Source organism: Anabrus simplex, chromosome 2, assembly GCF_040414725.1.
Source record: "Anabrus simplex isolate iqAnaSimp1 chromosome 2, ASM4041472v1, whole genome shotgun sequence".
Classification (NCBI taxonomy): domain Eukaryota; kingdom Metazoa; phylum Arthropoda; class Insecta; order Orthoptera; family Tettigoniidae; genus Anabrus; species Anabrus simplex.
In genome coordinates, this window is record NC_090266.1 from 278,773,622 (window position 1) to 278,800,697 (window position 27,076).

Here is a 27,076-nt window from a genome sequence, read left to right on the forward strand (position 1 = left end):
GCCGGGCGTAGAGTTAACCACTCTACCCCATCAAGTGCGAGGTTACGGATAGTGGAAGCCTTTAGTTCCACCCCTCCAAGGGCCTTCATGGCCTGTACGTAGATGACTTTGCTTTGCTATTTAAGTCCCTGTTATCGTTAGCGCTGACGATCTCATTAATAATATGTTATATTTGCTTGTTTTTCATTCAGATGTCATATTTGTTTAAAAATTTAAACTAGAAAAAGGAAAGGAAAGAAATGCAATTTCCGAATTAGTTGTGTTAATTTCTGCTGTAGTTCATTCCTTGTCCAGCCATTCATCCCAGACGATTTTGATGCTGTGTGAGCCACAGAAACCTGGCATCAATTATTATTAGTATTATTATTTTTATCATTGTTATTATTAGCTGAACTCAGAGACGTGATTGGCTAGTCGGTAGTTTGAGTTCGCAAGAAAACGAGTTCCATCCCTAATGTAGTTGGAGGATCTTTAACTGCTACATTTTATTATCGTTTTCTTCGGACACGCTAAATAACTCCATTAGGACAAAATTCTGGCAGCCCGGCACCCAATAAGACCATCAGCTGTCACAACGGACAGATTATATCAACATCACGATTACCCGAGCCCACATTTGGTGACCTATAAAATTACATAAATATCCTCAATTCTTTATGTAAACAAGAAAATTTCCCAAAAATCGTAGATAATATGTACTGTACGTGCCCGTGCTGGCAAGATGTAGTGTTTACAGTGCACCATGTCTTGTGGTATGGGATAGAATATATTTGATACTTTCATTGACCTGTCTCAGTCTCATCCTTGTCATTGACAATATGAAAGTGACTGAGGTATAAGCAATGCTGGTATACCATTCCTTATGCAGCCAATCCCTGTTATGAATGGTATGAAAATATCACTCATAGGGTCAGTTGGTGCGTGCACTTCACTGGGCTTGGCTGACTGATAAGTGAGCAACATTTGGCTCGGTGAGGAAAGCAACGGGAAACTACCTCACTCATCATTTCTCTAGTACGCCCTTTCTGTGATTCCTAGGCCATTTGTGACAGCTGTTGGCATAGCCGTGGAGGATCAAACCATCTTTCGGGCTGAATACCCAACATAAATTCATGTACTGTACACATTACCTTTAATTCACAATGCAGTGAATACAATTAAAGTGTGCCATCAAATAAATGCAGAAACACCCGAGTGAGTAATATTTTAATCTTAAAAAATGCAGTTCATACAAGTAAAATAAATAAACATCTATATTGAACCCATAATTCTACGATGAGAAAATTATTCTTTCTCAATATTTATTTAAAATAACAAGCTACTTTTATTTGTTTGAGGGCGGCCATTTCGTGAGTCTGGCTGTCTCGTGGGAGCGAGCGCCCCATGTCTGGCCGAGCCGCAAGCTCGTGAAATACCGTGACACTTCGGTGGACTGCGAATATTCAACAATATTTTATATTCACGGAATTCTTCGTAACGAGAGATTTTGGCAACACAGTAAATACAGAAATAAATAATCTAAATTATTCTTAAATCCTACGTGAAGACAGGACCCCCAGGGTAAATATAAATACAGTTAAGCCTAGGTACAAATCAGCGTCAGATCAGTGGACTAGGTCCACATGCCAAGGTCAATGGATGAAGAAATCCCGCGAAACGCCCGGTCAGAAATAATTTATTTCACCTGTTGCGAGTGTGGTAAAATTATGAGATTAACATCTAAATAAATCGCAAGTCTGTCCGGAATTCTGGAACAAGTTTCATGAAAATCGGTCTATTGGACGCGAAATTAGCAGATTGCATAATCAAGCTTAGTGGTGTGAGTAGCGTCACCTCATAAGACTACAAAAGAAACCCCCTCTGCATATTTCTCGGTGTCGGTCTGGTTTCTGAAGCAGCGGAAGCTTACGACCGTCGTCGGCAGAAAAGTGTATAAGATTGATCTCCAAATAACTTAGTACATGTTCGTGGCTGCGGTTCACATCTATTGTTAGAAAGGGAAGGTGATAGAAATTTTTCTGAACTGTCGCCGACAAAACTATGAAAGCATAGGCGTCTGTTTAAATACATAGCTGATTTTATTGTATCACCTCGTGTGTGTTGGAAAGTGTTAAGGGAGTTGGGAAGCTAGTCAGAGTAGTTCTGATTTCGTTATCTGTGGAACACCTGTTGTATTAGGATGAATGAAAGCCGAGTCTGGGGAGAAGGGAGACAGTTGCAGTCGACTGCAGAACGAAGGAGGTTTGCTGTACAAAATCATAACGAAGGAAGTGCGTGATTTGTGTTGTCATTTAATAACGTGTGAAAAGGCAGTATTTGTAAGATAGATATATTTAAGAAGATGATGTTCCTTGTATCCATGTGCGGCTAAGCACGAGGGCAGCTGGCTAAATGTAGCCAGAATATTGAAGATGACATCAATGCAGGTCTGTCTATATTTTGTATTATGTTGTAGTTAGACTGTTGTTTGTCCCAACCAATTTTTCAAGGCGTGTGCCGGGTGATATTTGTAATTATCAGGCGAAAAGTGTAATAATTATGGTCAGCGTGTGAAAATTTTAGTTTTGTAAAATTCACGTCAAAAACTAAAACATGCGACGTTGGAATCTTGTGTTATTGTCGTTAGAGGTATTGTCCGAAGTGAGTAAAATTAGAAAGGTGATCATGATAAAGTAGTCGTGGCGAATGTCTTAATTTCAAATATCGTTTGAATTCAGAAATTTTTGTCGAAATTAATAATAATAATAATAATAATAATAATAATAATAATAACAATAATAATAATAATAATGTCTACCGCGGGATAAAATTTTCCTATGTTAAAAGTGCATTTAACAAGTATGTTTTACAAGGATCGCAGGCATTTAGAAAATTTCCAGTGAAATCCGATAAAGTTATGTTTTATTCATGGGAAGTAAAATTTTGTGACAACGTGTATGTCGATGATACGGAAAATCGTGGCGTGTTCTTGTATTCTCGAGGTCCGAAAGTTGTCGTAACAGTAAAATAAAGAGGTGTATTTTATAATGGTTATTGTTTTTCACAAGAGGATTGAAATTTGAATAGGGTCTTGAAATATAAGAAAAATGGATTGAGAGCGAAGAATTTATATATGTGGAGATGAGATTGGTAGAAATATTGAAGGTGAAAGGGAGGCTGGATTTTAAGTAATACCGCCGGGATAAGGTGAGGAGAATGAGTTTTGAGACAGGCTATGTTTGCCGAGGAAGGATTTGTGAGACAGGCTGTATATGAAATGTGAGATTTTATGTGGCAGGCTGTAGTGTGTTCCGCTAACAATCCAAAAATTGAGACGACTACTGTGTGATGCACAGTAGAGTTCGAGTGAGATCCCAAGTGTAAAACGATTCTGGTGGGTAACTCTTGGTAGTAACAATTTCAAGTGACTAGTTACGTAAAGTCAGTATGAATATTATGATAATGTGACCTCAAGGATAAAAGAGCATTTAGAATACACGGTTGGTGTTGTGTGACCGTGTAAATTTATTGAATTTCGTTTCACTGGATAGTCATGGATATAAATATTTGGAAATGACGGTAGGCGATTTGAGGGTTTCCAATGCGGTGGTGATGATTATTTTTGGACAACATCCACTAAATGGTAGACGTGTGTTGGGAATTATTATTCTTCCCTCAACTTCATTGCGCATGCTGAGATCGTGTTTGAGTTGGGGGATTGCTCACCACACAAAATTTATTTTCGAGTTCACGTTTTGTAACGAGATAGAGACTTACTGCATTTTCCGACTTGCGTTCGTTTAATAGTAAGAGACGTTGTTCCGTTGTGTGTTATTAGTCTGACCAGGTTTACAACTGAAATGTCAGGGTTTGTTTGAAATTGCTAGTTCGCCTGATATGCCAGATTCCGCCCGACAATAACTTTAGGACGTCACATGTTATCCTAGGAGTATACTGATGATGAGACGTCCTAGTTCACGCTCAACAATAGAATTAGGAGGGTACGTGTACATAGAGATTAGTGTTAGGGTATACAGACTGTAAGTAAGCCCGACGATAGGTCTGGGATGTCAGCTGTACATACTCAAGTCTCAGATTAGATGTTTTTTAAATTTTTGCGAAGTGACCTGTGTGATGGTAGCATCTACAGTAAAATATGAATTATGAAGAGGGTTAGATCGGTAATAATAAGGCCAATCTTGCGCGCGGCTCCCAACAGCTGGAAGGGGCTCCCTAAGATAAGGGATCGTTATCGGCAAAGGAGGGTTGCCCAACATTGGATATCGACCTAACGGTGATTGAATATTTTACTGTAATTCTCCATGCGTGTTGAGTTCAATTAACTTCGATATTTTATTTTATTTTACGGACTTAATTGTTTTTTCGTTCTGACGTCCGTTTCGCTTTGATAGTGTGCATATTGACACTCAATGTATTAGTGAGAGACTCGAGTTGCGAATGTGGTTTCGATTCGTCAGCCAGTAATATTATTTGTATTTTCAATTTTGTCGTTCTGGCATTTTATACGTATTTTGAATTCGATTAAGTGATAACTTTGTAGATGTGTGTTGGGACAAACAATAAGTAGATGGATCTGTAATGGTAGTCATTGTTTAAGAAGGAAAGAATTCCTTAAGTTGTTGTATTTTTCAATGTGGACTGGTAATCTTATTAAGCGTAACGTAACCATTTCTAACCTGAAAATCGGTTTGATAATAAGACTTTTCAAGTGATTTACCACTTTTTAGTTAACTTCAGTGTTTGGCATTTCTGCTAAATGCGTGATGAATAAGTGTTTCCTGCATTTCGCAGTTTTGTTCCTTCAGAACGACGTAACGTAAGATCCTCGCGGATCATGGTGTTGTTTGTTCCTTCTGAACAGCTGTTTGGGTGATGCACGTTTAGCATCGGGATTATTTTATCACTTAAGGGTGTCATGAATGACAAATACATGGTGGGATTTTATTTCAATTGTGAATGCTGCTGTTAACTCGTAGTGAACACCATGTTTTTCCCATAATATTTCGCAACCTATCCAAAGCAACTGATAGTCAATTTGGTTCGATTAAGGGTCCATTCGGCGGGTGTTCCGTATCCGCAAGGGTATTCGACTGGTGGATAACCTTAATTGAGAGGAAATCAGGCGTTCTACTTGTCGAAAGTCAGATTTTCCACGGAACGTGTGGATTAATTCTCATTTATCGTTTGGAATAATAGGTGCCCGGTTTTCAGGTTTTTCCTTTTTTCAGTTTTCAGTTTCGCTGTCCACTAATTATTACTTTCCCCGAAGCAACTCTGCGATATTGTGAGAAATAATCAACGCTATGCAATGTGACTGCGTTTGAAACATTCAATAATTTATAAAAAATTTATTTCAATGATTTATATAAAATAATAATGTTGTCGTGCCATTTCGAATTTAAAAAAGTTAGTAAGCACATAATATCTCCTCATTTCAAGCAGTTAGGCTCTCTTCTGAACTCCATCGTTTGGTTAAGATCGTGACCGAATTTCTTCCCGCAACGACCCAAGATTTAAGAGTTCAATATTGCTCTGCTGTAGCAGCTGTGGCCGACCAACGATGGAATGGTAAGTTCAAGGGTTCAATATGTTGTCATTATCAGTATACTATGCAATCCCTGGAACCCACTGGTACTCTGGGTATCGCGTGTTTTTCGTGACCCACGTGTTTCAGAATGGTACATCTTTTATCTGCTGCCCCTTTCACCATGCATATTTCTCACAAATATATCTGACCAATTGTAGAAGAAAAATCTTCGCCGAATTGTGAAATAATCGTCCTTCAATAGACACCTTTAGATGGCTTTATCATTGGAATTCTAACACTTGAAGTGAATCACACAGGAATAAATGGAACTCGCAGGGTGTAAAAAGAAACTAACAAGTTAATATGTTTAAGATAGTACTCAGATACTTCAACAGCTTGAAAACTGGCTTACGCGATAGTCTAAAATATATAGCTGGTGACCTCGGTGGCGCTGTAGGCTATTTGTTGGCCCTCTAGTTCCTAAATAGTGAGCTCATACTTGGATGAGGTTATCGGCAAGTCATTACCCATCAGCTGTCAGAACAGACATATGATATCAACATCACGATTTCCAGGGCTCAGATTTGGTGATTTTTTACATGTCTCTCTATCTATTCGCAAGTCCATCAAATTACAAACAATTTCTCGTCGCTCTATAGGGATGTCGATTACAAAAAATAAGGATAAGGGTTGTAAAAATTACTTTATTTCCAATTTTTGAAATGAGTACGGAAAGTTCTGTGTCTCCTTTATGTAAAGCTCTGACGGTATTCAAATATGTTGTTACCCTACGTAAAGGCATAAAAATGACTAAATAATAACGCAGAACAGAGAAAAATGACCTGAAACAAGAAATTAATGAAATGACGTGTTACATATGACAAAATATTAAGGTGAATTTTTATTTGCTATTGGCTTTATATCGCACCGACACAGATAGGTCTTATGGCGACTATGGGACAGGATAGGCCTAGGAATTAGAAGGAAGCGGCCGTGGCCTTAATTATGGTACAGCCCCAGCATTTGCCTGGTGTGAAAATGGGAAACTACGGAAAACCATCTTCAGGGCTGCCGACAGCGGGATTCGAACCCACTATCTCCCAGATGCAAGCTCACAGCCACGCGCCCCTAACCGCACGGCCAACTCGCCCGGTGGTGAAATTAATAAAATATGATCTAAAAGTAAAAAGAAGTTAAAAAATAAAAAATGGCTGAATAAATACGCATCTTTTAATCAGGGGACGATTATCAGGATTTACATAAAAGTTAGCAATGTAGATGATGCACAAATTAAAAGACGGCATGCCATCTATATACAGGTGTGCAGACATCGTCACAAAACTCGAGTTATCGTGTGTTCCTTTGCATCGCATATAATTCTTATAATTTGGGCCTAGGAATGTGATAGATTTCTAGGAATTCAAATAAGTTATTACGGTATTCGAACATTTGCCTAGAAGGTGTGTTACACGAACTGATTGAGGTTATACGGAACAATCGACGGAATACGAACCTCTAGGCTACGGTGAACCTAGATAATGTGCTTAGAAACAAGGAAGAAAATGCATGAAGACTCATAATTAAGAGAGCAAAATTAATTTAGTATTTAGCACATTCTACGAATTTCGTGGTAGGTCACGAATTGAGAATGAATGAAGAGTGCTTCCTAGGGGATTGATGGACTCATGTGAAAGACGATAAGAGAATCAGAAGCAATCCTTCACGACAATATTTAGGAAATATTTTTGGTTACAGTACTGGAAAACGGGATACATAAAAATTAGGCCGTGGTGGATTTTCCTTGAGATTGTAGCTCCCTTACAGAGATAGCAACAAGCTTGTAGCTTTTTGTGACTGTTGATATCATGTTCAGAAGTAGAGGACCTCCAGGATTATGTTTTGTGCAAAAAATATGGCTAAAACTTTTAATTTCAAAAGTCCTACATTTTTTAGCTGGAATTTGAACTAGGGCCGATTTGGCGAGATCTCACAAAGACTTATCAGCTGAATACTGAAATCTTAACACCTAGGGTCAAGTACATTACATGAATGATGTAAACACTTACAGTAATTTTGAGCATCTGGCCTTACCAACATGTACTGTAGTGCATCTTCTCGGGAAATGTTGATAGGTTAATAAATAACATTTCGGTCTTCGAAGGTCGTCAGAAGATCGCATCTGCAAGCCTCTGCCCATGGGGAACACTTCATGTAGGGAAATTCCCATCAAAAATTATATTATCATATTACTCAGTCAGCCGACCCCGCGTTGTAGGGATAGCGTGCTTGTCTCTTACCCGAAGGCGTCGGGTTCAATTCCTGGCCAGGTCAGGGTTTTTTACCGGGATCTGCGGGCTGGTTCAAAGTCCACTATTGAGGAGTTATCTGACGGTGAAATAGTGGCTCCGGTCTAGAAAGCCAAGAATAACGGTCGAGAGGATTCGTCGTACGGACCATACGACACCTAGTAACCTGCAGGCCTCCGGGCTGAGCAGCGGTCGCTTGGTAGGCCAGGGCCCTTCGGGGCTGTTGCTGGTTGGCTATTACCCAGTCAACCACAGGCTACTTGAAACGTAGGGAAAAAGAGAGTAATCCGTACTGTTTCCAGGAATCGAAAGCTGGTAGGCCTAGTAGCAGAAATGTAAAGTATACATTAACTATTAGCCAATACCATACAGTATATGAGCTTGAGTCGTCAAATGAAACGCGGCTTTTCCCTTTACGAGTCTCAAAATGAGAAGTTATTCAGTGTGACCTCCCTGAAGCTCTTCCTATAGAGCTCAAGACTATATTGTGTGCATTAACGCTCAGCTTCCACAGCTAATTAATGTTGCTCTCTTCCTTTTAATGCACGTCAGCAAAATCTGAAAAGAAGCCTGGAGATGCAGCTGGAGTGTCCAACTCTAATAACGTTGAAGGGAAACACAGGTGTTCACTTAAAAGCAATACTTAATAACTTTATTTATGGAAACACGCTTTCAAAGATGCATTAGGGCTAAAACTGTTTCGCAATACTACACTCTAACGCTGACTGAAATTGGCAAAATGTCATCACAGTGGTCGTATGGACATGGGCGGTTCAGATATTTTATTATATTCATGTGAAAATGTAGCATAGTACAGATTAGAAGACTTCAACTGCTCAGAGAGTTGGTAAGTAATTATAGGATACACCCTGCACTGTATTATGTTTGCAAAATTGCAAGTTAGCGCAAAATAAGTATCCAGTAATTGTATCGAAATAGGAGCATCAGAATGGCAAACATCATCATGTCATGTTTCTAAAATATTATTTCATTAATTTGGTTTATCATTTACTAGATATCGTTTGACCGGGCGAGTTGGCGGTGCGGTTAGGGGCGCGCGGCTGTGAGCTTGCATCCGGGAGATATTGGTTTCGAATCCCACTGTCAGCAGACCTGAAAATCGTTTTCCGTTGTTTTCCATTTTCACACCAGACAAATGTCTTGGAAATTGTGTAAGCATATCTCTCACTAGTTCTAAAGTGAATGGTTATCACTGCATGTTAATACTGGACTACATATAGAGCTTCTGGAATTAAAATATGTTATGTCATGCACCTCTCAACCTCCTCAGTTATAATTATCGGCAGCAGCGCATTTCCTTATTGGAAGATTTCCAGTTATCCTTTCGTTGTTTTAGGTTGAAATGTAATAATAAACCAGTAAGTTCATATTAATATTCGGAGAAAACTATTAATTCATACATCGTTATATACGTTTTCCTTTCCCTGTACTTCCAAAACGACATACCCTATTATTTTTAGCCCGAGGTCAGGTTATAGCGTCTATTTGCGTTTAAAAATGTTTCAGGTGCCAGAAAGACAAAAAGGAATATTAATATTACTGTATTATTATTATTATTTAGAATATCGGAAATGATTACACAACACAGCATTTTCAAACTTTTTTCTTGCAGCAAGAGGTGTGATAGGTGATCTTAACTAATTTGGGGTCGGTGAACACGAATCCGTTGTCCGTTTCTACGTATCATGATGATGCTTGTTGTTTTAAGGGGCCTAACATCGAAGGTCATCGGCCCTTTCTACGTATCACGTCACGTTTTCTCGCAATAGCTATATCAAAATAAGAGATGGACCTTTATATTGCATTTAAAAAGTACTGAAAAACGTTGATGATTTTGGATATATCTACATTTCTTTTTGTATTATTATATATATTTTGAAATAGTTCAATATTGTCTTGAGTTATTATATACAATGAATAATTATTGAGTATAAAATTACAATGAAATATTTAGCATTTATTGTACTATAATACCGATTTACACAAAAACACATAAACAACTCTGAGGCAATGAAAGCATTTTATTTTTACAATTAAAAGTGATTTACAAGCAAAAAATGTAACTTTTATTCAGTATCTTTATGAATTCATAAATGTGAACAAAATGAACATTAACAGTCCGAGATGACCGCTTGGAATGAACGCTTGGCTCCCCAGCGTTTGACTGCATCAAAGTTTGTCTTTTCTTTTCAAACACCAACAGTAGTCGGCCATCGTTGGTTCATCCCACCTCCCCTGGTATCATCTTTCTGCCTCCTTGATGTCCTGATGGAACTTCTCTCCCATCTCTTCATTAACACCCCCAAGATTTTTCGGAAATTGATCGAGATGAGAATGTGCAGTTTCAGACTCATTCTACGCAACTCTTTCATATCACCCAACATCGTTTTCACTATTGTTTCGTATGTTCATCCTTTACATTTCCTAGGAATTTCATTATGGCGTCACTTATTGAATTCCATGCATCAAATTCCATGGCATTCATCGTTTGTTCAAAGTTTCTGTCTTTCATAAGCTTTATAATTTGTGGTCCATTAAAATGCCTTCCTTGACTTTTGCATCAGATAAATGTGGAAATTTGCTTGCAATGTACTTGAAACAGAGGCTACTTTTGTCCAAGGCCTTAACGAACTCCTTCGTGATTCCCAGTTTGATGTGTAGCGGTGGCAAAAAAATTTTTTGTGGGTCAACTAATGAAGCATTTGTAACATTTGTAACATTTTTCACACCAAGTGTCAAAACTTGTCTCTTGGGCCAGGAATGTGTAGACCAGTGTTTGCCCCTAGCTCTACTGCCCCATTCACATAAATAACAAGGGAATTTAGTGTAGCCTGCTTGTTGTCCTAATACAATACCACACACCTTCAAGTCACTACACACATCCCACCGGTGCTCATGATACTTGATTTTATCTAAAACAGTTTGCATTGTGATATATTGCAATTTTCTTTTAGTGAAACCGAATGTGCCACCGGAATCGAAGCTAGAATGTTTCCGTTATGAAGTAGCAAGCTCCTCTTGTAGGAATCCGCAAACACCCGATTCGCCATTATCACAATGCAGCACTGTGCCGCAATGACACATTCTCAGACAGTAAATGGCAAATATCATGAAAACTAGATGTGATACAATAGAACCAATGACATTTCTGAAATCAGGAGACCTTATTTTGTTAAAATCATGTATCAGATGCCTTGCCGCAAAAATCATGCTGGGTAGTGTTATCCTAAGCTTAGATGCTGTATGAAGCAAAACTTCACAAGGTTTCCTCGTTTCAAAGCATATGCTACTCAGGTAACCATCTTAGTGGTTTTTCTCCTTATTCCTCAATAAAAATGTGGAAAATTTAATTTGAATACCAGTTCATAGAAGTGTGGAATTAAAATTGAGGGACTTCTGTAAAGGTGACATATGCAAACTCAGATACAAAGTCGAGCATTCTAAAAAATTGTCTCTGAGAAGGATGGCAAGTAAAAATTGATCGGTTCGATACTACTACTACTACTACTACTACTACTACTATGGTCTCGGCCACCCTGTGCAGGCACTTTCATTTGACGCCATCTAGGTTGCGTGGGCGTCAATTTCGACGTTCCGTTTCACTATACCATATTACATAATAAACCGGATCTCTGTTTGATCCACGAATGAGCTTCTTAATTAACTTCGTCGCGTTGTAATAATCGTGGTCGCCACGACATTTACATAATTTGATTGCCCACCCGAATTAATTGTGTATATATATATATATATATATATATGTGTGTGTATCATGTATCATATGTAATTTTATTCATTATTAACGTCCATCATCATCATTTATGTAATTGTACGTAAGAACGAGATATAATTTTTAATTGTAATATATTAGAATATTCCGTGGTAATGTCAAAACAGGTCTTGCGCTAACAGGCTACTTGGTGTTTCGCAATAGTCCAGGAAGGTTAATTTTGGATGGTTCTTGGAAACGTACGCAACAGCAAGAGGAAGCTACCTAATTTCGTTGTTGCGACGCTAAATTACCCCATATCACGTGCTCCTATCAGGAGGGCTTTTTCTGTCAAGGACAGACACTTCATCTATATATCGACAGGGCAGTGACGTATATCGGCTCTCATTGGAACGAGATGTCATGTGACACCAAGGGAGGAAGTGGGAATCTGAAGAGGATTTATATAGATCTACACGGCGTGGTTAAGATCATTCCTCTTCATTCTGTATTCTGCATTCTGCATCCGACTCTGCTATTTGGGTGCATCGCTTACGATGTGCTTATACTCAACATTTCTTATCGGCTCTGTGAGACTTACTCAGATTATTTAGAAAGACAAGTTCAAATAATATAGAAGGACTGGATGTTTTCCGTTCTCTCTATTCAATTAATTCCGATGTGGAATTTCACATTGTAAGGCTGGTACTATGGTTTTGGTACTCAGCAAAATAGGGAGTGATAGATTCAGGGTGGAATCCATTCCATGAAGCAGATGATAAGGATGATGCTGTTGGAAGAGGGACGACAACGATCAACCACGGAAGCAGACTACGAGAAGATCAACTCCGGTGACGATGAGTTAGCCCTGTTATCGCAAGTCTACGAGTGTAGTATTGAATTGTAATCTCAGTCAGTAATTTTTAATTAAAAAACTCGTTTTTACGTAATTTCACATTTTTTAGAACAAAACTTTTTGCTTTTTTACATCGTTAGATAATTTGACTTTTTAGTAGGTTCCCTTTGTTTTTCCATATGGTATTTAATGGTCAGTATCCTCATACCTCACGACCGGGATAGTCTCATTAAATTATGTTTATTACTTTTTATATTTAAATCCGATTTCAAATTCAATTTAATTTCGAAGCCTGGCGCCCGGCTTGCAATTGGTTTTAATTATCTGTATCGGGTGTTTGATCCGTTACACCGTAAACACTAAATTTGTTACCAGACACCCTTTGCTTGATGACACTGTACGACATGGCGTGTTGAATGAACAACTTAATTCGCTACCGACTTCTATAGCTGCAGTCGCTGCAGTCCAGTATTCGGGAGATAGTGGGTTCGAACTGCACTATCGGCAGCCCTGAAGATGGTTTTCTGTGGTTTCCCATTTTCACACCAGTAAAATGTTGGGGCTGTACCTTAATTAAGGCCACGGCCGCTTCCTTCCCACTCCTAGCCCGTTCCTATCCCATCGTTGCCATAAGACCTATCTGTGTCGGTGCGACGTAAAGCAACTTGTACCGAGCTCGATAGCTGCAGTCGCATAAGTGCGGCCAGTATCCAGTATTCGGGAGATAGTAGGTTCGAACCCCACTATCGGCAGCCCTGAAGATGGTTTCCGTGGTTTCCCATTTTCACACCAGGCAAAAGCTGGGACTGTACCCTAATTAATGCCATGGCCGCTTCCCTCCCACTCCTAGCCCTTTCCTGTCCCATCGTCGCCGTAAGACCTATATGTGTCGGTGCAACGTAAAGCAACTAGCAACATATTTTAAGAGGTGCTTTAGAAACAGTTCTAATAAAATACAGAGTTAAGGTAGATAATCCGTGGCTTGTGGTTGCTTGGGTTTCAATTATCTGATAAACTCACGAACAGTCCAATCATGCTTACCGGAACTAAAATCAGTGAGGTAGATATACCGAGTGGTACAGCTGCCCCTATTCAATAAGTTTTATGCAACACGCAGATCATTGCCTAACCTTGGCTACTCACAACGATGTCTGGTCTTAAAAGGCGGTGCCGGTTAGTCGGAGGTTCGTGTCCGATAAAGCACGACGTTTTTATTTCGTTGTTAGATGTTCGTGTGAGTCGCGTTGTTGAAGACAAATCTAAATCATGACCAGTTCTCACGTTACAGGCACTTTGTTATGTTCGTTTCTAGGTAGCTCTTAAAAGTGCTATTTGCAGTAAAATAAGCTATTACCGACAGAGGTACAATGGGCTTGTGCACAACTATTCGATTAATGAAGGAATTGTTCAAAATGACCACCTCTTTCGTTAATGTATATCTGAGCACGGTAGAAGTGAGTCATTCTTGCTTGCTGCGACGTACAGTGGCTCAAAAAGTATTGGTCTCTCGAGATATGATACATGTGAGGACGAGGAATTGAATGGAATGATGATAAAAATTGACATGTACTAGAATCCTTGATTATTTATCATCTTGTGTAACATGTGCATTGTATGAAAAGATAATTTTTCCATTTCCATATAACTAAAAATCCATAACTTAAAATAAACCATTTTTACTTGCCACCAAAAAGTATTGGTCTGAATTAACATAACGCAGTTTCTTGATCCTTCGTGAACGTTCCAGTACTTGGTAGGTGTACCCTTCCTCTTTATAATCTCATCTAACCTATTTGGCATCGATCGTGAAAAAGTTTCCGTAGTTTCTTTTGTTATGTTATTGCATTCGGTTAGTAAGGCTTCTTTCAGGTCAGCTTTGTTTGATATTGCATGCATTTTCACGTTTTGCTCCAAACAGTGCCACAAATTCTCGACGGGGTTGATGTCGGGAGATTGTGATGGAGTTTCCTTCCAACGCTGAGTATTATATAACAGCCATAGCTTCGTGTTCGGGATCGTTACCTTGCGTAAACGAATACTTTGCTGAGAGTCCCATTTTTGTACAGTTGATGGAAGATGTGTCTTGAGGATATTCATGTATGCTTTGTGATCCGTAGTCCCTTCAATAAAGGCACCATTCGCATTCATGCAACCCCACACCATCAGGGAACCACCTCCATGTTTCGCCGTAGCTGTCAGATTCTTTTCTTCAAGTACAGAATTCGTTTTCCTCCACACCGTCACTCGTCTCTATGACCTGAAGAGGGTAAATTTACTCTCATCGGTAAGAACGACTGTCTTCCAATCCTCATATCTGTAATTTCTGCGCTCTTTAGCGTACGCAAATCTCTTCTTCCTGTTAGCCTTACTGCTGTACGGCTTTCTACGGGCTGTTCTGCCCGCATATCCTTTTTCGCGTAGCACATTTCGGATGGTTTCAGATGATGCTTGCACTTCTACATCTTCTTGTAACGCAGTTGCTATCTTCGGCACACTTAGTTGAGGATTTTGGGCCACTTCACGCACAATTTGCCGTTCGTCGTGTACCGATAACTTCGAGGGGCGGTCACTTGATGGTCTATTTTCTGTTGTCTTTGTACCTTTTTACCTGTACACAATATTTTCAACAGTTGTAACAGCTCTTCCAATAATTGCACTTATGTCCTTGAAAGATTTACCTTTTTTTAAATAGTCGCACTGCAATCCTCCTTTCTTCCACGGTTGTTTCTTTCATTTTCCTTCTCATTGCTAGCTGTACGCGGAAATAATGCTGAATATTACCTTCCAACGTGTCAGCACAGACATAATGAACCCGAGTTGCGGCAGACAGCACGATGTAACGATGATATTGTTTACTAGACCAATACTTCTTTGGCATGTAATGACGCACGCCGTTGTATTACTCGTCCGTTTGCAAACAGCATGAATCTCCTTGGATCCAAATTCAACCTACTGATGTACTTGACTGTCCTACATATCCACAAACGTGTAATTCCATTATATGTTCCATTATTTGCACTATACTCTTCTGTTCATACCACGGCTATGGGCAGACCAATACTTTTTTGAGCCACTGTACGTATGAAGTCCGCATTTGTTTGGTTGAATGGGTGTGTCATAATGCTGACAGTAAGTATAAGGCGCTTCATTCTTTGTAGCCGTTTGCCATATGAAAGTCGCATGTTGTTATTTCTTTCTGATATATGCTTTCTTTTCAAGGTGAAAAGTGACTTGAGACTTCAGGAAGTTAAACCTTTATAAGTTAAACCTAATCAAGAAAGCCTTTAAGAGTATAAAAATAAAAATCGCGTCGCTAGATTCGAACTCTGAATCTGTCGGAAAAATTACATGTTGCCTGCGATTAGTACCATCTATCTACTCCAAGCGTTGAAGAGTATGTCTCATTTCTTTGTATTAATGGAATAATCTACGCTATCGCTTCGAAACTTATCTTGTATCTTACAAGTTCTGAACTCGAATGTGCAGATAGGTTTAACTTGCTGCAAACACCACAATATGCTAAAGAATCATTTCTCTCTTAAGCCCAGATAGTTGCAACCATTCCCTGTGCGCAGAGTATGTACCTACTACTTGGTTAAATGAATCCAGCATAATGTTTCTTTTTTCTTTCCTTTTTTTTTTTTTTTTTTTTTTTTTTTTTTTTTGCAAGCTGCTTTACGTTGCACCGACACAGATAGGTCTTACGGCGACAATCATAATGTTTCATTCAGGTGGTATTCACAATGGATTTGTCCCTAGTCGGTGCTTACGTGGCGATAATTATTATGTATGTTTATTATAAATTCCTCAAAAGAATATCTGAGACATCACAAAAATCAAGCCTTCGTAAATAATGCCTAGGGGAGTACGAAATGAACATTTAAAAAGGCGCGATTCAACGAGATTTCGAACACTCACTGCTCCATATAGTTTGCCCGGATACATCTAACATGCCTAATTCCGGGCAGCTACTTCGTGCGTGAACAACTGCGTACAGCTCTGTATTGACGAGCAGACTGAAAGTTCTCGCTTCGTAAAGTTACTGATGTGTTACAGCATTATGGTCCAGTTTTATGACTTTATTGAACGCTGTAACGGTAGTAATTACATGGCGTAAGCTATCACATTTTGCTGTACAGCACTTGCGTGCTGTAGATTATAAAATGTCCGCCTCTGTGGTGTAGTGGTTAGTGTGATTAGCTGCCACCACCGAAGGCCTGGGTTCGATTCCCGGCTCTGCCACGAAATTTGAAAGGTGGTACGAGGGCTGGAACGGGGTCCACTCAGCCTCGAGAGGTCAACTGAGTAGAGGTGGGTTCGATTCCCACCTCAGCCATCCTCGAAGTAGTTTTCCGTGGTTTTTCACTTCTCCTCCAGGCAAATGCCTGGATGGTACCTAAGTTAATGCCACGGCCGTTTCCTTCCCTCTTCCTTCCCTGTCCCTTCCAATCTTCTCATCCCTCTACAAGGCCCCTGTCCAGCATAGCAAGTGAGGCCGCCTGGGCGAGGTCTGAAGCTCCAGGACACTGCCGTTGAGGTGGTAGAGGTGGGATCCCTCGCTGAGTTCGAGGGAAAAGCCGACCTTTGAGGGTAAATAGATTAAGAAGAAGAAGATGATGATGATGAAGATGATGATTATGCTTGTTGTTTAAAGGGGCCTAACATCGAAGGTCATCGGCCCTTTAAGAAGAAGAATAAGAATATTATAAAATACTGTGAGAAACACGTATCTATCAATTTCGATGTGATGAGACTATACAAAATGGCGGTGAATTGACATGTCTGTAATTGATCTTAACCTATCACATTTTCTACGATACAGTGACCACCCTTTCCTATCAAAAGAAAATGGCCTCTTGAATCAATCAGGTGCACAGTAAGTCTACCGACACGTGGATGACATATTTGTGCACCTTCAAATACCGCAGGATTGAACCTGGATCGAACCTGCCAGATGATGATGTTACTTGTTGTTTAAAGGGTAGGCCATCGGCCCCTAATTGTACGAAATGCTATTTGTTCTTTTTTTTGCTAGTGGCTTTACGTCGCACCGACACAGATAGGTCTCATTGTGACGATGGGATAGGAAAGGCCTAGATGTAACGAACAGGCATGATAATTAAAATTTTAAAATATATCCACTGAGTAGGATTTAAAATAAATGATTGTGAAAAATGATTATGAGGTTAAAATAATCAATGGATCTAATTCGCAATGCCTTATTTTGTAATAAATGTAGAAAATATTGATTGCAATGGAATAAGGCATTCCCTTGAAGTACTAAGATATATATTATTCGAGTTAAAAGTTAAAATAACACATTAAAATAAGCAAACACGAACTAAAATAGAGTCAAAGGGATAAAAGCGCAGTTAACAAAATTACACTAATACAAGATGCACTTCTATACACGATAAAAAAGGCTACAATCCCTCATAAAACGGATGACGAGGTCTGCTGACTGCTCGTCATCTCGCAGGATGGGGGAAATGGCACTAGGGATTTTTAGATGACGGCAAAGATCGGCCAGGACCCTAGGTATCTGTATGTGCACCTATCTCATAAGAGATAGGTGGTATGTGGGGTACCGATACCGGTGCGCTCCTGGCGCTCCTCTGTCGGTCATATTATGTGTGTTTTCTTAATTTAGATGTTTTAGTTTTGTGTTTTTAGGAGGTTTTGCGTGTTTTGTTTCAGTTTGATGTGTAAAATCTTGTGTTAATTAGCTCTTATGTGAAGTGTGCCTGGGTAGCTTGACATTCTGTGACATGACTAGCACAGCGATTTTAGTGTATGCGATGTAGTATGGTTGATCACGCCTTGTGTTGCGTATGTGAGTTAACAACGGCTGCATCGCGAAAAATTGCGTCTCATTATTCAATTAAATTTTGAATTTAAATACAAATAAATTTGACGGATGTAATTTCTGAGCATCGTTAATGGCAGCATATGTTTGTTTGTAATGCACCCGCCTCGGTTTCCGAGTGTTCCAGTGCTTTTATTAGAGCTTTAGGGAGTGAGGTGCTTTTAATGCAGTTTTAGGAGTGAGGACATGTTCTATAGGCTGGCTGGGCGCGGGGGGGGGGGGGGATTTGCTTGGTGACTGTTTAGGATAGTATAAGTTGTCTGCTTGGCATGGTGGGTGGGGTATTCTGGTTTTGGGTCGATAGGATGTAAATTTAGGATGGTGGTGGCATCTTGGCTGAGCTGGTTACTGGGCTGGTAGGTGCGGGGTCCGGGGTTCGAGGGAGGTTGGGTGTTGAGGCTTAGAATTGGGGGGGGGGGGTTAGTGTTTGAATGTAAGTGTTTTGCGCGTCTGTACTGGTCCTTCACTGCCTTTTTTAATGAAGGGGCAACCAGGGAATGAGGCGGCATGACTGCCTTGCCAGTTTGCACACCTCGGCTGGTCCCGCGGTACCATGCAATCAGTGTGGCGGTGCGAGCCGCCACATCTGTTACAACGAGTAGCTGCTGAGCATGTAGCTGCAGAGTGATGTAGTAGAAGGTAGTTGAAGCACAGTGTGACAAGGGTGGGGCAGGGTGGGTCGTGGGTTCGAATCTCTGTCGTGTTGGTTTTATTTGTTGGTGGTCTGGCAGTCCTGCGAACAGGTTTTTTACGTCTGCTCCTAGTCTGCGTGTACTTGTTTACTGTGTCCTTGCCCGATTGTGAGAGTAATGAGGTCTCAGTCCCGGGTTCGGTTTCTGGTAGAGGGAAAGGGGGGAAGTGAGAGGTGCATCTGTTACCGTGTCATCTGTTTGTGTTGTTTTGCGTTGGTTGTCTGGGCTGGTTTGAGAGAACTTGGTGAATGTTGGTGGTGTAGGGTTTGTCTGAGCTGCAGTGTGTTGTATGTCAGTTTCTGTTTGAGTAGCAGCATCAGCGTCTTCTAGATTTTCTACACAAACCGCATAACGGACGTTGTGAAGCTTTAGTTATTTATCAATTGCTTCATAGCTAATTTCAGAATCCAAGGAAAATATTAATGCATATACGTTAGGCAGTTCCTGCAGAACACGCACTCCGCGAGGATGTGTACCACGGTACACACCAGGGGGGCGTTCACACTTCAGTAGGTAGGAGTGCGTTACTATGCCATGACGACATAATACCACAGCTTCTCTCTCCGAGAAGCCCAAAGCGAAATCACTCGAACCTGCCAAGTTGGGTTCAAAAGGCCAGCACCTTAACCGTCTGAGCCACTCAGCCCGGCACTCAAAATATTAGAACAAGTACAGCTGTGGTTTCCGTTCCTTCTGCACACACAGCTACAAAGCTGTTACACATCAAAACGTACAGGATTACACGGACCCATTGTTTAAAACTTGTTGATCCAATCACGAGAGTGAGATATTTCGAGCGGCATCTTGCATCATTGAATGATCGTTTATTCGACCCATAGCTTGTATTATTTTCGGTTGCCCGGGCGAGTTGGCTATGCGGTTAGAGGTGCACGGCTGTGAGCTTGCATCCGGGAGATAGTGGGTTCGAATCCCACTGTCGGCAGCCCTGAAGATGGTTTTCCGTGGTTTCCCATTTTCACACCAGGCAAATGCTGGGGCTGTGCCTTAATTAAGGCCACGGCCGCTTCTTTCCCACTCCCAGGCCTTTCCTATCCCATCGTCGCCATAAGACCTATTTGTGTCGGTGCGACGTAAAGCCACTAACCAAAAAAAAATAATAATAATAATGGTGTCCGACTCGTTGGCTGGTCAGCTTATTGGCCTTCGATTCAGAGGATTCCGTGTTCTATTCCCGGCCGGGTAGGAGATTTTTAACCTTCATTGGTTACTTCCAGTAGCCCGGGGGCTGGATGTCTGTGCTGTCCGCAACATCCCTGCAACTCACATACCACACCTAACACTATCCTCCACCACAATGACACGTAGTTACCTACACTTGGCAGATGTCGCCCACCCTCACTGGGGGTCCTACCTTACGAGGGCTGCAGCCGGCTGGAAATAGCCACACAGAATTACCTTAATGGTCGTGGGAACAGTCATAATTCTCGCTATTGGTGTGCAGAAAGTCCTAATGGTGTTTAAGATGTCGCGCATTATGAAGGATGACACTTCCAGCATCTTTTATAAGGTTGGCCGTGCGGTTAGGGTCGCGCAGCTGTGAGCTTGCATCCGGGAGATAGTGGGTTCGGCAGCCCTGAAGATGGTTTTCCGTGCTTTCCCAATTTCACACCAGGCAAATGTTTGGGCTGTACCTTAATTAAGGCCACGGCCGCTTCTTTCCCACTCCTAGGCATTTCCTGTCCCATGGTCGCCATAAGACCTATCTGTGTCCGTGCGACTTAAAGCAAATAGCAAAAAAAGAGGGTAAAATTTAATATAAAGACACTTAAAACAAGGCGGTCGCGCACGACGTAAATTGGGATGAGGCAGCCGCTGTAGCGAAGTGTAAAAGCACCGTGCGCTCGGTCTGCGTTTATAAGAGAGGCCCTGCACATAACATTACAACCATAACAGCTACTAAGTCTAACAGGAGAATTTATCATATGTATGTATGTGTGTTTCAAAAATAGGGGGCATAATTACAGGTATGTATTTGTTACATGTAGACAATCAAAATAGTACATTACAACATGTGTCCGGAAGTGCTTCATTTCCGAGTTATGGCGTTCACAACACTGAACTTCACCGGAACGTTTTTCTTCCGCAGGTCATTGTCATTACAGAAGAAGTTCGAAATGTCGACCTCCTGCTTGAATACAGACCTCATATTGATGTTTCATTGACCTGCGAACACGATCCCAAACTCCAGGAGTATTGCGTATGTCCTCACACGATGCCACAATTCGATTCCGAAAGGTTTCCACATCAGGCACCGGAGACGAATACACCGATGATTTTAAATGGCCTCACAAGTAGAAAACGAGAGGGTTCAGATCAGGTGAGCGTGGAGACCAAGCAATCGGGCCACCTCTACCTATCCATCGATCAAGAAATATTCGATGCAAGTCAATGAGACATCGATGTGAGGTCTGTATTCAAGCAGGAGGTGGACATTTTGAACATCTTCTGTAATGACAATGACCTGCGGAAGGAAACCTTTCCGGTGAAGTTCAGTGTTGTGAAGGCCATAACCCGGAAATGAAGCATTTCCGGACACATGCTGTAATGAACTATTTTGATTGTCTATATATAACAAATACATATCTAAAATTATGCCCCCCCATTTTTTGAAAAACCCTCTAGAACGCATGAGAATGATGACTGTGATGCCACAACCGCTGTGATAGACAACTGCACATTAGCGCGTCTGTAATGTGCTGAGTCTTGAAAAAATCTGCCTAGTATCCTTTTTTCTTCACACTGGTGAAGTTTACTTTCGATTGCAAATTATTTGTGGTCAGGATCCATTCATTTAAAGAGCGTAACGTACGACCGACCACTGCACTTCACTCAGCTGCACCCTGCTGTGCAGCGCTGGTCGTGTTTACACTCCAAACCACTGCTTCACATTCCCATTACAGCCAGCAGCGTTTAGCGCGCTCTCAAAAGCGAACGACAAAGTTACTGTATGCAGACAACAGGAAATTGCTCTAATGGTTCCAAATGATTCCGCCACAGATAAGTGCTAAACGCGGGCAGTAGCAATTTGATATGTCGAAGGGCTTCGCACTTTGGCTATTGCACTCGTATTCCTAACTTCAAGTGGAATGCACTTGTGTTGTATCTCATATCGTTTAGGAAAAAGGATATTCTTCTCACGATATTCTTTTCTTTTATAAACAAGTATTGATTGCAGCGTTTTCCGAAACATCAGTTGGATGTAAAATGAAATATGACTCAGTACATCAGAATATAATGCACCTAAATTAGTTACTTTGTTAACATTCTAGGGTTTCGTTCGAAATCTAATCAGTGAGCGTCAAATGTTGAATAATGGCAATAATATTATTGCCTTTACGCCCTACTAACTACATTTACGATTTTGGAAGATTCCAGGGTGCCAGAATTTTCCCTAGAGGAGGTATCTTACATGCCGAGAAAAAAACTTAAGTGCACTTATTTTAAATGCTAATAAATCTAACGACACGAGATAATAATAATAATAATAATAATAATAATAATAATAATAATAATAATAATAATAATAATAATAATAATAATTGTACCGGGAGGTACACCCCAACGCCGCGCATTTAAATCTTGCGCCTAAAAGAACTCCTCTACTGGGGAAACCGTGAAATTGAAACTAGACCAACTTATAAATTTACTCAGAAGATGTCACCACAGAAGTCTGATGTAATTTTGTTATTGTGATGTTTCCTGAACTGACTGTATTTCTACTTGTTTTGTTTGCAATCCATCAAGAAGTTTGGACTTTCTTCCATAGACGTCACTACAAAAAACTATTATCATGCACCCTGGTGCGAAGTGAAATAACTTTTGATTTAAAGAAGTTTGGTATTCATTTTTTTACTAATTGATATTCATTTATTTTTGGGTTGGCAATATTTATCGTTTCTTTCTGCCAGTTTTGAATCTAGCCAATCCCTAATTTCTGTAATTAATTTTCTACCAATCACAGTCTTCTTCTATTCTGAGTGTAACTTTGAATGTACCCAATAAACGTGAGAGGGAGTGGCTAGTTTAATCTGGAATGGTCTCGAACTTTCCCCGAGGGTTTGTAAACTGCCGATTTTCACGTCTCTTGGCCAATTGATCGTCACCTGACCTAGTGTATGTGTCAAAGCAGGAGGCGGGCGGCACCTCTTTCATCAGGCAGCAGTACTCCGACAAGGTAATGGCCACATAACATCTTTATTTCTTGCTAGCTCCGCAGTTTAACCTGAAGGAAAGGTCCGAATCATTAACTATGTAACCTAGGTTTCCTAAAAATATAACTTCTGCCGGCTTATGTAATAACTTCATAAAATCTTTAACTGTCAATCGGGGATAGGGATGATGTACCCTCTCGAGCTCCCCTTCATATTGGTTTGAGGTGACTACGTTTTGTAACGGGTTTTCTTCCTTTCCGTAATGTCTTAATTTATTCTTATACGAGTCACCTCCATAGTTTGGGAGTAGCCACTGTTTCATCGGCCTAGTGCCCTTTAGATTTTAAGCGTTCATACATAGGAGTGCAAGCATTCGCCTCCATTCATTTTGTGTCCGGGCCATTTATTTAACCGTTTTTCCTTGTACATGAAGGCCCAGTAGGTTGGGTATTAAATACCCCTGTATAATCATTTTCCTATAGTAAGTGGTGCCTTAAGAGGCCAGAATTTGTAAGTTGATGTTGCCTTGAATAGGCTTGAAAAACTAAGAGCCTGTTAGCTCTTTTTCAAGGTAAGATTACTGCATGCCTCTTGAAGGCTAGATATTGTATTTTGGGAGCAAGTGCTCCATGAATTTAGGGGCTTTCTGCCCTTTGAACAAATGTATGCTCGTCTGTATAATTTGAGCTGGGAGCTCAAAAAATTGTAAACTAGAGGTTCTTAGCCCAAAAGTGTTAAAGTTCTGAAATCTTGGATTTTTAAAAGTCTTGTTTCTAATTGCCATTTTGGACCTGAAATGGCATTGTTATCTCACTAAGTGAAAAGTTGTTAAGTTTGTTGTTTTTCGAAAATATAATCTTCAGTTTAAGTTTTTAATTTTTTTTTGACATTGTAGTTAGACCCATTCATCCCGGCACCTTGTATCACATCTGTCGGTCCACAAATACACCGTAATAATAATAATAATAATAATAATAGTAATAATAATAGTAATAATAATAATAATAATAATAATAATAATAATAATAATGTTAATATGTTTACATCCCACTAACTACATTTTCGATTTTCGTAGACGCCTACCGACACGCTGACGTGTTTGAGCATCTTCAGATAACATCAGACTAAACTGCGGTGGAACCCACCAACCTATTTACTCAGTCCGACGTATTGCAATATATCGCCATACAACTTACACGATAGCAAGACAGAGAATGTATTGTGGAGATATTACACGTTAATTATGAATAAACAGAAAATAGCGGAATAAGGGACGAAACCGTCGGTGAAACAATAATAGGGGTGTTTTCCGAAACATTAATTACAGGCATACTGGTTTTATCACTCAAAGAGCCGACTCAAAAAATAGGCTGATAGTTAATTAACCCAGTTGTAATTTCGGTCGGTTTCGTACGCAGGATTTATTTGTGCACAGGTCGTTTTGTTCCCGAGTCTACATTAATAACTGCCAATAAATCATCAAATAAGAAAGCTGAGATAATAAACATATTGGCCCGGAGTTGTTATCTCTTTCGAATGTTGTCTATTTGTCACAGTGGTCTGCATAAAATGTCTTTGCTGACAAATTTTTTTGTTTTTTGTTTTCTGGTTAAGCTAATCGCTTATTTCTTTGTATAGAAAGTACAGAAATGTGCCATTGTGACTGGAAGCAACGAATACATTCTAGATTTTTGCTCAGGCCTACGCTAAGAAAGTGAACACGTTATGCAAGTAACATTTCGTTTTCTAGTTGTACATCACCCACAGTCATGTACTGGAAAAATCACAAAACTACAGCTGAAATTTCACACGCCGGTTGCATACTTACGTAAACTTGGAGGTGAATGTCACCAAGGTGGGGTTGAAATGTATCACAGTACCGACAGGCACATTACATTGAACCAATATTTGTACATCTAAAAGAACACTGTGTTCCATCTCCTGAACGTCAGATTCTAGATTAGGTAATTTAATACAGTTTTCATGAGACCTTCTGCCCGTTAATATCAGCAGTGTTCGAGTTCAGCCATTGTTTTCCAAACAGAAGGCATTCGATTCGCCAGAAAGGACACTTCAAGTTCAATATACAAATCCTGTAAAATAGGTATGGGTATGCCTGAGGAAAAACATATTCTATCCACCTCCTAGTTCACAAGAAGCCCTGTGGGATAAAGTTGAACACTTCAGACAATGATTTTTTTTTTACAAGTTGCGTTACGTCTCACCAACACAGATAGGTCTTATGGCGACGATGAGTCAGAAAATATGTGGGAGTTGGAAGGAAGCGGCCGTGGCCTTAATTAGGGTACAGACCGAGCATTTGCCTGCTGTAAAGATGGGAAACCACGGAAAACCATCTTCAGGGCTGCCGAACCCACTATCTCCCGGATGCAAGCTCACAGCTGCGCGACCCTAACCGCACGGCCAACCTTATAAAAGATGCTGGAAGTGTCATCCTTCATAATGCGCGACCGGCAGTGGGGTTCGAACCCACTATCTCCCGAACACTGGATACTGGCCTGAATTAAGCGACTGCAGCTATCAAGCTTGGTGAAACAACGATCGTCTCCTTCTTCCTGGTCTACTTCTCAATTTACTGAAGTTAGTACTTCGTGAGAATTTTGCCCAGTTTTACGCTGGATGCCCTTCCTGAGACCAAACATTTGTACGGGGTTGTATTCAGTATGGCATCTTTCTATATGTAGGTGAAGGGAAGTATAATAACACGAACGCAAATTCCCAGTCCTCGAGCCAGAGGACTTAACCATACACAGAATCGTCGACCCCGTCGAAAATTGAAACCGCAACCCTCTGAAACAGGGACATTCAGTCAAAGAGACGGTCACAGGGATCAAATTAGAAAATTCGTTGAATTATGGCCGATGAAGAATCACCGAAACCAGTTAAAATGGTATGAATTATCTTGTCACCTCTATACTCCTTACAAACAAGCCAGAAGCTAAATATAAACGAATCCCATTATTAACTATCAATAAACATAATTCCAATTGTTTCTACTTTACAACTCCAGAATAATGAAGAGATTTCCTTTCTTCCCAGAAGAGCGCAGTTTTTTTTTCCGTTTGGTTTACGTCGTATCGAGACAGATAGGACGTATGGCGACGATGGGATAGAAAAGGCCTAGGAGTGGGAAGGAAGCGACCGTGGCCTTAATTAAGGTACACGCCCAGCATTTGCCTGGTGTGAAAACGGAAAAACCGAGCTCGATAGCTGCAGTCGATTAAGTATGGCCAGTATCCAGTATTAGGGAGATAGTGGGTTCGAGCCCCACTGTCGGCAACCCTGAAGATGGTTTTCCGTGGTTTCCCATTTTGACACCAGGCAAATGCTGGGGCTGTATCTTAATCAAGGCCACGGCCGCTTCTTTTCCACTCCTAGGCCCTTCCTCTCTCATCGTCGCCATAAGACCTGTGTCGAAGCGACGTAAAGCAAAATAACATAAAAAAACACTGAAAAATCTTCAGGGCTGCCTACAGTGGGGTTCGAACCCACTATTTCCCGGATGCAAGCTCACAACTGCGCTCCCCTAACCGCACGGCCAACTCGCCCGGTGATTGTTTTCAGACCTAGACTGAAATAATTACAACGACATTGGTACAGACGGATCGTGATGATGATTGTTGCGGAAAAAGTAGCGAGAACAGCAAAAACCGCAGTAACAAAATCTTACCTTGAACAGACCTTAAATGTACTTTAATGTTGATTATAATGTTCAAAGCCCCAAAGATAAAATACCAGCAATAATACTGCAGTTCTCACTGTCCGCACTAACATAAGATAGAGAGCTCCATACGGACTAGGTAGGCCTACAACGCAACATGAATAACACTATTATAAAAATATGGGCACATTATCATTACTTGTCAAATTAATTACTCAGGGAAGCATCTTATTTACGTCATACGT